The following is a 13,405-nucleotide window of genomic DNA, read 5'->3' on the forward strand; positions in this document are numbered from 1 at the left end:
GGTGATTTATACACTAAAAATGCTCGGTTAAAAATGGACCCAGCAACAGCAATGTTAAAAATTTTTTTTAACCCATTGAATGGGTTGTTTTAACCCAATGGTTGGGTTAAATATTTGCCCAACGTGCTGGGTAGTTTTATTAAATTAAAAAACATTTTATTTTTTTTTAATTAAAAATTACTATTGCTTGCTTAAAATGAACCCAAAGTATGCTGGAAATTAACATTTATTAATAAGTTTAATGAATAATAATTCAACAATAAACATTTATTAAATTGCTTAATAAATGTTCACCTTTTGATTATTATTGTTGCATCTAGTAATTATGTGTCTGATTTTTAATTTCCAGCCTATTTTGGGTTCATTTTAAGCCAGAAATATGGTAATTTTTAAACAAAAAAGTTAACAAAAGAGTTATATAAAATTACCCAGCAGGTTGGACAAACATTTAACCCAACCGCTGGGTTTGTCCATTTTCACCCAACTTGGGTTTATTTAAGAGTGTAGATAAATACATTTTATTTGTTTTATTTTAAGTACTTTATTGGCATGACCTTATTACAAACACTATTTCCAAAGCTTCAATACAAATAAAATAAAATAAAAACTTTAACAACGAGATAAGATACAATAGAATATAATACCGCAACCATTCAACAAGATATAAATACACTTCTCTTTGAACTCAAATTCCCACAATCCCCGTTTGCCACGTGCGCGTGTCCTGTCAGCAAACCGGACTAAACGTCACATTCCTGCATTCTCATCCCTACGAGCGCGAGCGTGTGTGCGCGCGTGTGTGTGAGAGAGAGGGACGCAGGCTAATCTCTCCTTCCAGGACAACTCTCTGTCCACGGGAAGCACTCATGACCGGGAGGATTTAACCCCGGAGGACACCCGGCGATCCCCGCAGGCCCGATCGCAGATATCTGGTGAGTATTTGCGTGGGTTTGGGCGCAGATCTGAAGGTCTCGCCGGTTTGGGGTGTTTACTGTGGCGTATCCAGCGCAGACTGTGGTAACAGCGCGCGGCCGGATGGAACGTCTGTGATACATTGTAACACTTCACATTAGCTCTGATCCGCAACTTTGTATCTTCTTGTTGATACATTGTATCGGTTTGATCTGGCGGCAGCGGTGCTTTGAGCTCAGACAGATGACAGATGTCTGATTGAACCTGATGACGGCTCAGATTCTTCTGATCAATGTGTGTGTTTTTGTTTCTATTGTGCCTCTTTTAAAAGTCTCCAGTCATAATAGGGAACTAATTCAAAGCAATAAAGACATAAATGTTATGTTATTTGGAGAGTAACCTGTCAGATGTGTTCGTGTTAAGTGATTAACTGATCTGCTGATGTTATGGGTCGGTCTATATAAATATCAGCATGATCATGTGATTCCTGTATTCCTGCTGGCCGGTTCTGGACAGTATTACCGGTTTCATATCGTATCGATCTCCGGTGGTTGCGTCAGGCGCGGGCAGGGCCACAAACACACGCATATGCCTGCATGCAGTTAAACAAGCCTGACCTTCTCCTCGTCACCATCAGTGACACGCAGCTGGGCTTCATTTACACTAGCGATTGACCGATATACAGGCCTATCTGTTTTGCAACTGATACAGCAATGATTATTTGCTACTAGTGATTAGACTGCAACTAATGAACCTTAATATCCATTCTAACTATTGTATTCTTATTACTTGCCATTGCGTTTATGCTAAGTTGCAGATTTAATTTTTGTTATGGACTGCCTAACATAAGCTTTATTAAAATGAGTTTCTCACTTGAGAATAAATTACTGTTATGTCTAGAATATTTTATGCAAATAATATAACTACAAGTAAATACTTCATATTTATAGTGTGTGTGTGTGTGTGTATATATATATATATATATATATATATATATATACATTATTATATATGTGTGTGTGTATTTGTATGTATGTATATACACAATGTGCGTGTGTGTATATAATGTATGTATGTACACATAATGTGTGTGTGTGTGTATATATATGTGTGTATTAGTATATTATACACACACATACAGTATATACATATTCTTATATACACAATGTATGTGTATATATTTGTATTAGTATATTATATACGTACACATACAGTATATACATATACTTATATACACACAGCACATATACATACATATACACATATATGTATGTATATACTGTGTATGTGTGTGTATATATATTTGTATGTATATATAGACACAGTATGTGTATATATACTGTGTGTATGTGTATATAATATATATATATCCAAATATATGTATATATATCCAAATATATGTACGTGTACACACACATAAATATATACATATACATTCACACACACACACACACACATATATATATATATATATATATATATATATATATATATATATATATATATATATATATATATATATATATATATATATTCTAAAGGCATAGGTTTAAGCATGTGTTGTAAATGCAGTCAGTGTTAAATATATAGGGGGAAACACTGGAATTTCTCAGTAGAGGTATGTGTGTGTACAGAGAGAGAGAAAGATATGTCTATACAGGCACATGTCAGTCTGAGAGCATCATATACTGTAGTAGAGCGGTTTTACTCTTCATTAAAACTGTTAAACAAGTCATTAAGTTAAACTATTTGTCTGTATCGATGAATCTGAGAAGCTGCAGCTTGATTCAGAGCAGTGGATTCAGTGTGATCACATTCTGTCCTGTGTGTGTTTACAGCAGTGAGGCACGTTTCATGAGAGATGTGTGTGTTTGCAGATGATGATGATGATGATGAAATTCTGCATGTTGTCTGGACTGTCAGATCTGATGTTGATCTTGACTGAGCCACAAAAACAATGAATCTGTGAGATGAATTAAAGTGAGCTGTATATTTATTGTCTTACAGGTAAACGTTGTGGCTCATGTTTCATGCCTCATGCTCTGAAATGTCAATAATTCTTCTGGATTGTTATTGTTATACTTTGAGCGTTTGTCTCTAAACCTTTATTTACATTAAAAAATGTTCAGACATTCAGAGACATTTTAAGTTCTTCAATATTTAGGTTTGACTCTAAGAAGTGTTGACAGATAATAATGGGGGATGATGTATATTACACACTAACATCAGAATAGACAACATTTCACCTTGTTGTATAAAATCTATTGCTTGACAAAAAGGGCTTTGTTTGTCACATAGAGCAGTGCTGATAGGGCTGTTTTCAGCCGCCCACTATTGATTATCCAATCCCTGCTGCCCTCATCATGAACTAAGATTCTTATTGGTTAAGTCGGACACTGTCTGTTGTTTTGATTGGTCATCTGTGGTGCTGTGTGAGTTGGAATGTGTGTGGAATGTGCTCACTTCCTGCTTCTTCAGCCAATCAGAACTGCCGGATCTCATCACATTCCGTTGGGATTCAGATCACATCATGAGTGTGTGAGAGAGGTAGAGACATTGGTGTGTGGGATCAGTATTCATTTGAGTGCAGTATGTGTGTGTGTGTGTTGTCTGTAATTGAGTTTTGTGGGCCTGTAGATAAAAGACTGGTCATTTTATTGTGCTTGTTTTACAGAAAGGCCATTTTAAACCACTTCATATTGATGGAAACGGTGTTACGCTGTACGTCCTGCCATATGGAAAGATTTTGCAAATTAACTTGATTGATAATTGCTAAATGTCAAACTAAACTGCTGTGCATTAATCTTGCTGTATGTTTTATTGTGTATGATTCATTTGAAGTGCATATGACTGTTAAAGGGATAGTTCACCCAAAAATGAAAATTATCCCATGATTTACTCACCCTCAAGCCATCCTAGGTGTCATCTTTCAGATGAACACAATCAGAGTTATATTAAAAAATATTTTGGTTCTTCCAAGCTTTATAATGGTTGTGAATGGGGGGCGAGTTTTGAAGGCCAAAAAAGTGCATCCATCCTTCATAAAAGTAATCCATACGACTCCAGGAGGTTAATAAAGGGGTTAATAATTACGGTTACGCTTCCATCGCAAATCGATGCATACGGCCGTCTGCTGGAAGCTAGTTATTATAGTTTATAAAGAAGGCTTCAGAAGGCCTTTATTAACCCCCTGGAGTCGTATGGGTTACTTTTATGCTGGATGGATGCGCTTTTTTGGGCTTCAAAATCTCGACCCCCATTCACTGCCATTGTAAAGCTTGGAAGAACCAGAATATTTTTTTTAATATAACACAGATTGTGTTCGTCTGAAAGAAGATAGTCATATACACCTAGAATGGCTTGAGGGCGAGTAAATCATGGGATCATTTTCGTTTTTGGGTGAACTATTCCTTTAATGCTTTTGCGTCCTGGAAACTTGTAACATAATCATGTGCATGTTTTGTGCCGCTGACCGCTGTAACCTTGAGAGTAGAAATGAATGCATTTGACGTTTCATTGTTGTGGATGACGTTGTTCATTGTAGGTTGGAGAGCTTTGCATTATATGTTTTAAAAAGCTTTTGTTTGGAGCTTCATTGGCGGTTAGCTGTTGATTAGTTGTAGATGTTGTTGTTTGTTGAGTATTGTTTGGTCATACTCTAAATGTTTAGGGACTAGATTAGTTTAACTGATGTTTGAAGACTCTCAAAGTGAGTTCTGTTGAGTGTGTTTTATCTGTTTGGTTGTAGTTTAACTTCTTCTTTAGAAAATGATGAGATGTGTTTAACAGTTATTTTGGTACTATGATAGACTGATTATATCAGCTAGGCCAATTAATCAGCTAGTATTTGGCCATTTTAAGAAGATTGCATCAAGATGTGAGATACAGTGGCACAGATGTTCAACAAGATCCGATCTGTGAATAAATCATAATTGGTTGTGGGTGTAAAACATTAAGCTGGTGTGTTGATTTCTTCTTGGGTTGTTTTGAGTTAAAAGACAATCACATGTTGTAGAATAATAATGTAGAGTGATTAGATGTTGTAGTTTGAGTGAAAGTTTGGTATTGTTCTAGCTAAGGTTTTGCTCTAGAACAGAACAATAGATCTATTGTTTCTCTGGTGAGCTTCAGTTTTACACCACTATTATTTCCACCAATAAATCCCTTTCTTGTGGCTTTCCTAAACCTAAAAGTACACTGTAAACCCAAATAAGTTGGGGTAACTCAAAAAATTTGAGGTAATCAGTTACATCACATTTTTTGAGTTATAATGTTCCCAATTTTAAGCAAGCAGAACTATCAAGTTTTGAGTTTGTAGTACTCATGCATGTTAATTGCTCCTAACTTGAAGTACTGAGTTAGCTAACTCATACATTTTGATAGCAATTAACATAAACAATTTATTTTGAGTTCTTACAAATCAAATGAGTTATTTACTATATTGTAAACCTTAAGTTGTCAGAACTCAAAAAAGTTGAATGAGAATTTAAGTTACGAAACTCAAAGTTTAAGATTTTTATTTTGTACTCATACATTTGTATTGTTCTTAACTTGAAATATTTGAGCGCACTAATTTATGCATTTAACTTAAAATGATCAGGGTATCTCAACATATTTTCCTAGCTATAGTAAACATCCCAGCCTAGTTTCAGTTAAACTTAAGTTAGTCTGAATGAAAAGAAATGAGTTCATACAACTCAAAACAATGAAACAGTTCAATTTACTTGAAATATGTCAGTGCTGTGAACTCAAAAGAAAAAGAAAGTTCTAAATGCTCATAACGGTTAATTTCACTGAACTAATTTGTTTAAGTTTGTCCTACTCAGTGAGTTTACAGTGCCACAATTTAATTATACTCAAAAAAATAGAAAAAAATAGAAAAAGTACTCGTAATTAGTTACTTTCCACCTCTGGTTGGTCTTTTTTATAAGCACTTTTCATTACAGATTTGGGAAGGTGGTTGGTGAGGGTTATGCTCCCAAATGCATGTTGTTAGCGACTCAAACGAGATGCAAGGAAAAAATGTGGATCAGCATTTGCTATGAACCGAGACACTGAAAACACTGGATCAAGAGATGATCACGTGTAAATGAACACAGTTCTGCGCTTCACTCTGAAACGCACAGTGCATATATTTATTTATATCGCAGTCCTTGCAATTTGATAATCATACTTAGTGTTGTCAAAAGTACCAACTTCTGTACCAAGTCAGTACTGAAATTTAAAAAATGTGACCCCTAGCATTTTGAGCGCTGTTGAGCGGATTCTTAAGCACCTCTGATTGGCCATTGTGTTCATGCACTGAACACATATGTCTGTGATTGGCTACAATGATCAACACCTCAAAAACATGTTATAAATAGACTTTGATGCTCTTCACCGAGCGTTTACACTGATACACAAAGGAGCGTTTGAAAGGAGGCATGTCTATAATATATCCACTGATAGACGCCTGCTTTCAAACGCTCCCGTGTATATCTGTGTAATCATGTTTTACAACATGTTTTTGAGGCGTTGATCATTGTAGCCAATCACAGACGTATGTGTTGAGTGCATGAACACAATGGCCAATCAGAGGTGCTTAAGAATCCGCTCAAAATGCTAGGGGGAAATACTGGTATCGTTACATTTTTTGCTACCGAAGTCGGTACTTTTGACACTAATCTCACTAAGTGATTTTCAATTTTATTCTGATTAATTGTGCATCCTTACCCACCCCCGAAAACCCACTGCATTGAGTAACAGGTCATGTGATTGGTTATGTAGGCCAGACGGGCAGACTTTAAACAGCATTTCTGTGTGTTATCCATCAGCTTTTGGAACAGTAAATCAGGCCATTGATCAGACAAATTTGGTCCATATGGGTTTTGTTATAATATTGCATAAGAACAGTAGCAGACACAGACACACACAGACATACACACAGAGGGCCTGCTGACTGACATCCTGTTGTCAGCATTGCACTGGTGCTGATGTGACTGAACGGTGTCTGTCAATCACACCTCTAGCCTTTGTGATGTCAGGAGATCTAGAACACACACTCAGAACGACCCCAAACCTGCAAGACAAGCAGTTTAAAACATCTGTTATGAAAATGCTGATCAGTTGCTAGTTGATGAGTTTGGGGTTAAATCTTGGTTTAGATCAAATTTATCTAGCTGAAATGTGTGATGTTAAAAGTAGGGATGCACCGATATGAAACTTTTGGCCGATACTGATAACCGATAATTCTTTATATTTGAAAGCCGATAACCGATATATTGGCCGATAAATCTAAATCAAAAATGTTATATAATTTTTGAGAGCCTGATTACAAAAACAAAAGTTTCACCATTTAAAATCCATGTCCCAAGCATGTTCTCATTATAATATTATGTAGCTTATATGACAGACTTGCTCTGCACATATTGAACTGTATTTTCCTTTTTGAAGTGATTTCAATCATATATCAAGCAATTCAAAACCATCATGGTGGACAGTGCGCATCTGAAGTGTCTCAGCTGAAGGAAATAATCCATTATTTATCGGCTGATAATGATAACATTAAAAATGACATATCATTACCACCATATCAGTATTGGCCGATATATCGTGCATCCCTAGATTAATTTGAACTTTCTTTGGCTGACAGTCACCAAATAAGAATAAGGATGAGAAAACAGCTTGGGACACTCTTATATTTCAGAATTTATGTAATACGTTCAGCCTTGTTTCCCAGGAGTTGGAGGAAGTTACCTATGAGTTTGAGTGATTAGTTGGTTTATTATAAGTGGTGATTTGTTCCTGTTTAACAGTATACATTATTGTTAAATAGTATAGGGATGTTAAGATATATCAATGTTTTTGAAAGAAGTCTCTTCTGCTCAACAAGGCTGCATTTATTTGATCAAAAATACAGTAAAAAATGTTAATATTGTGAACTATTATAATACCATTTTAAATAAGTTTGAATGTGAATATATTTTAAAATGTAATTTGCTCTGCTTAATATTCTTGTGGATTTTTTCAGGATTTTTTTTCTTTGATGAATATAATATAAATGAATAGCATTTATTGAAATGTAAATCATTTGTAACATTATAAATGTCTTTACTGTCACTTTTGATCCATTTAATGCGTCCTTGCTGAAGAACTTTTAAACAATAGTGTACAGTAGTCTCACCTTCACTAAAAACTGATGAAGACTACGAAAGTTTTAAATATTGTCTGTGAGTTTATTGTGATAATCATATTTACTTGTTCAGAATAACTGCTAATATCTCGGTTACAAAATACTTAGACGTTGGAAGCTGAATGCTTTGCCTTTGTGTTAAATATTGTCAACTCAGATCTAGAGAAACTCACACATTCCTCAAGTGTTTGTGTTAGTGAGAGTTAAATTGGTTTGCAAACAGAAGAAGACTGTATTGACTTTGCTGATGGGATTGATTGTTTCAGTTTAAGCGCTCCAGGTTTCATCATTGTTTGTCTGCAGTAGATCCTGACATCCACAGTGAAGGAATCTGATGATATTTAACAAACAGCAGCACCTCGGTGTCTTAGACATAGCATACTAACTAATACTAAAGCCCTTTTCGGACGGGATTAGTTTTACATGGGGAGGTGGGGTAAAGTAATTATTACCAGAGCTTCTCAGTGATTTTAGTCCCGTCCGAATCTTAGTAATCATTACGGACAATGTCCGTAATGATTACGGCGACTTTTACCTTCTGTAAAAAGGTCCGGGAAAAATTACCTCAGGTAATACTAATCCCGTTCGAATAGACCTGCTGTAAATATGTACGGTAAAATTCCGTCATTTCCTATTTAAAAGTAGTTTTCCAAGCGTTTTTCAAGCATGGAAGCACTTGAAGAAACATTCAGTTGTGTTGTAGGTGGTGGGACAAGTCTGTGGCAAACTTCAAGTCTTTCCACATACCATTCACAGCAAAAAGAAGATCGAAAGAACTTGTCAGAGGCACAAAACTAATTTTAGCTTTAGCTAAGTGCCTATTACCATCAGAATTTAATTAATAAACCGTTTGACCGGACCTAACTGTTATATATGGTTTATATATTTAGATTATGTGTTTGCGCACATCGTATCAGGAAGTATTGTATACCCACATGACGACAGGGAGGTGACGGCGGTGTGTAAATCGAGTTACCCCTCCCACCTCTGCTAGTTTTACTGAGATGTCTTATCCCATGCGACTTGGCCATTAATATTACAGACGTCCTGTGGTAAAATGACATTACTCCACCTCCCCATGTAAAAGTAATCCCGTCCGAATAGGGCTAAAGTTATAGACAATCAACATTATGTGAAATATGCCATTTTGTAATCCGATTACTTTTAGCACTTGGGGTTGGGAAGATTTTTTTAATGTTTTAGTCTCTTCTGCACATCAAGGCTGCATTTATTTGATCAAAAATACAATAAAAACAGTAATATTGTGAAATGTTGTTGCAGTTTGAAATAACTGTTTTCTATTTGAATATATTGTAAAATGTAATTTATTCCTGTGATCAAAGCTGAATTTTCAGCATCATTATTCCAGTCTCTTGCTGATTTAATTTTGTCCGACTCGTGTCACAGACAGACAGACAGGTGAAATGCTGTGAATGTTAAGGCCTTCAGTTTGAGGGTAGGCCTCTATCCGTATGTGTGTTGTGTGTGTTTAAAGTGAAACTCTGTATGAGCACATTTGCATGTCTGTGTCTATCAGGGACTATGATGGTGTTTGAAAGTGTCCGCTCAGTTATTACAGTCTGATAGTAAACGCTGAATAGCTTTATGTATATTATTGCAGCAGGGCAAAGAGTACTGGAGACTTTGATCTTCCCATCAGTGTGTGTGTAGACACGTCCACACGTTTGCTCACATGACTTTGTGTGTGTGTGTGTGTGTGTGTGTGTGTGTGTGTGTGTGTGTGTGTGTGTGTGTGTGTGTGTGTAGTGTCTACGACCTTTTAATCATAAACCACAGGTATAATTGAAGAAGCCCTAGATGTGTGTATTATTCTCACACATTACAGACAACATGAAACAGCATAACGCATCCATAATGCGTCACATTTAAGGCAGGGTTATTATATTTAACTAAAATTATTAAAAGAATTGTCACTTGAAATAAAATACATTTTAACCTAAATTAAAATATATATATATAAACCTTGAGCATATTTTATTTTGACTAGTTTATTTCTCATTTCAAATTGATGTACTAAAATATCTAGAATTGATGATAACTATATAGACTAAATTACAAAAACACACAACAAAATGATTAAAACAAAAAATAAAAACTAATTCAAAGTATTAATAAAAATATAATAGTATCTCAAGATACTAATTAATTGGGCTATAATTTAATTAAAAAATTAAAAATATTGTTTATTATTATGTTTTTCTCTGACGCGTCAGAAAAGAGAGATTCTGATGAAAGATCATGAAATCAAACATGATTTTTCTCTGGAATAAATGCACTGATGGAACATGTTAGGAATGTAAATAGTCAGTCATCCATCATGCTGATGTCACCGCTGTGATGATGATGGCCGTGTGTGTGTGTGTGTGTGTGAGCTCTTTGTTCAAACAGCTGTTCTGAGCGAGTGTAACACACGTGGAGGATTTTACACACTCTACTGCACCAGACAACAAAGAGCAGACATACACCCGCTACACCATCACTATCACTGCGCTCTCTCTCTCTCTCTCTGCTTTCCTGTCACCCTTCTCTTAGTCTTTTATTACATGTTTGTTCCAGGTTCAACATATGCTTCTATTATCGCTCCATCCACCCACTCAGTTTCAGTGTTTTGGTCAATTTAATGTGCTTCACTGGCATGATAGAAACTGCTCATTTGTATTGCAGAAGTTCTGGAAAAAATAGTGTAGTGGTCCTAAAAATATATATATTTAAATACATACATGCACCCTACCATTTGGGGTCAGTAATTCTTTCTTTTGAAAGAAATGAATACTTTTATTCAACAAGGATTATATTTCAAATAAATGCTGTTCTTTTGAACTTATCATGAATGAACCCTTAAAGTATCACGGTTTCCACAAAAATATGACACAGCACAACTGTTTTTAACATTGATAATAGTATGACATGCAGCAAATCATCATATTAGAATGATTTCTGAAGGATCATGTGACACTGAAGACTGGAGTAATGATGCTGAAAATTCAGCTTTGAATCACAGGAATAAATTACATTTTACCATATATTCACATAGAAAACAGTTATTTTAAATTGCAATAATATTTCAGACTATTACTGTTTTAATTGATTGATGAAATAAATACATAATATTCAAATTATGTAGTAATTAGAAATAAAATTTGAAGTCTCTTTTTCAGGTTTCTCTTTGACTTCTTCTTATCCTCTTGATCATTTGTTATCAGTCTCTCTCTCTCTGTCAGATCCATGTCTCTTTCTTCCGGTGGTCTTTGTGAGCATCTGCAGACAGACGAGTACTGCTGTGAGACAGACACCATCAGTCAGACAGACAGATTTTACTGCAGTGCTGGAAGAAGGAACTACTTTAGCGGGGAATTAAACACCCAAAGAACAGCTGAACACACACACACACACACATGTGTTACACTGTTGTGTTTCTTTCTGTTCCTGTTTCTGTTAGTGTAGCTGTGCTGTTGTCATTGTTGGTGGTTCATGTATGATTTGTATGTAGATGAAAGTTGATATGAAACATGACATTTAGTTAGTACAATAATTTATGTAAGTGATTTTTAAGCCCCGTTCACACCGCCAGCAACTTCAATGCTGTATATTGCTAGTTAGTGTAGTTGTTGGTCACTAGTAAGCATTTCTAGTTCCTGGTTGCCCTACACTGCACTGTAAAAAAAACAAAAAACAAGTTGTTTCAATTTAAAGTAAGTGTTCTTGCTGCCTTAAAACTTTAAGTTTAGTTAACTTGAATGTTAAGTTATACTAAGTGACAACTTGGATATTTTAGTTGACTAAACTTATCACATCATAGCAGAACAAATGAAGGAGACGCGCTGAATGAAAGTGCACGTTCACTCTCTGACAGCAGAGGGCGCTGATGGAACAGCAGAAATGCAGCGGTTACCCCGGAAACCCCCAGTAAACAAAGCAGCTGCGCTACTGAACAGTATTTAAAATGCTTCAAACAGCCATTCAATTTTTTTGTTCATCACAGCACCAAATACTTAATACTTAAAGACTTAATAGGCTATTAATTTTCAAACTTAAACATTTTTATATTTTAATCTGGACTACAACATGCACTATAATGATTGAAAATGTTCTGATTACCATTATTTGTTATTGTTCAGTGACATAAGGCTTCATTAGTTAACATGTTAATTCATTATTACCAAACTGACAATGAAAAATACTTAAACTAAGATCAATAATGCTGCTTTTTATGTTTCAGTTAATATTTAATAACATTACTAAAATCAAAAGTTGTAACTATTATTCAATGGACCTGAGCTAAAACAAACAACGATCAGTTGTATTTAACTGACATTAACAAAAAAATAATACCTTCTGTAACAAATGTAGCTATTGCTCAATCTTAGTTAATGCATTAAATGAGACCTTACTGTAAAGTGTTACCTGTTGTTCTTTATAATACTTTTGCACTTTAATCTGTTTGAAAAATTATACTTTATATAATTTTTTGTGTATTGTGTTATTGTATTTAAACATTCAGAGTTCTTTCTGTTGTAAGAAAAAGAGTTTTTAAACCTGTTATACTATAACAACACTTTTTTTTTTGCAACTTATTTCAATATCGTGATAATACCGTATACCGTGATAAAAGCTTCAGCAATTATCGCAACATGAAAATTTGATACCGTCACATGCCTATTGGTTTTACTCTAAAACAGTTTTCACTCAGAAATTGCAATTAATTACAAAGAAACAGCAAGTAACACATTAAATTAAATGTGAAATTTTGAAGTAGAAAAACTGAAATGGTATTTTCAGGATCACTTTGCAATAAGGTTCCATTAGTTAACATGAACTAACAATAAGAAATACTTCTAAACCATTAATTTTAGTGAATGTTATTTAAGATTTACTAATGTATTATTAAAATCATGAGTTGTATCTGTTAATATTATTTCATAACATGAAATAACAATGAACAGCTGTATTTATTTTAACTAGCGATACCAAAGATGATAAATACTGTAACATATGTATTGCTCACTGTTAATGTTAACTAACATTAACTAGTGTTACTTTATTTTCTTGTAAAACATACTGAAAAAATCATTTATTTTATGCAGTGTAGTAATTAAGAAGGTCACTAAATAACACACAAGAACCTTTAAAAATGTGCAAGTTATTTTGAAGAATTTTTGTTTTATATTTATAATAACTCTTTCTGATGATGTATTCAAGGGAAAAATAATATTAGCTAATAATATGTGAGATCCACAATCAAGTCAAGTCCCGTCCTATACAGTATGTCTCACAAAAAATTGTTTAATTTAGAAATGCATC

The 13,405-nt window shown here is 34.5% G+C and overlaps 1 protein-coding gene across 2 annotated transcripts in view; it reads left to right on the plus strand.

The window, feature by feature from the left end:
* Positions 1 to 750: 750 nt before the first annotated feature.
* ctif (CBP80/20-dependent translation initiation factor) overlaps positions 751 to 13,405 on the plus strand; it is a 71,565-nt gene continuing 58,910 nt past the window's right edge. The window contains exon 1 of one of the 2 annotated variants that reach the window (XM_051877812.1): positions 751 to 932. The gene's annotated coding sequence lies outside the window, so the exon portion shown is untranslated. The remainder of the gene's footprint in view (positions 933 to 13,405) is intronic. The other variant, XM_051877813.1, reaches the window with a different exon arrangement.

Source organism: Ctenopharyngodon idella, chromosome 21 (genome assembly GCF_019924925.1).
Source record: "Ctenopharyngodon idella isolate HZGC_01 chromosome 21, HZGC01, whole genome shotgun sequence".
NCBI lineage: Eukaryota > Metazoa > Chordata > Actinopteri > Cypriniformes > Xenocyprididae > Ctenopharyngodon > Ctenopharyngodon idella.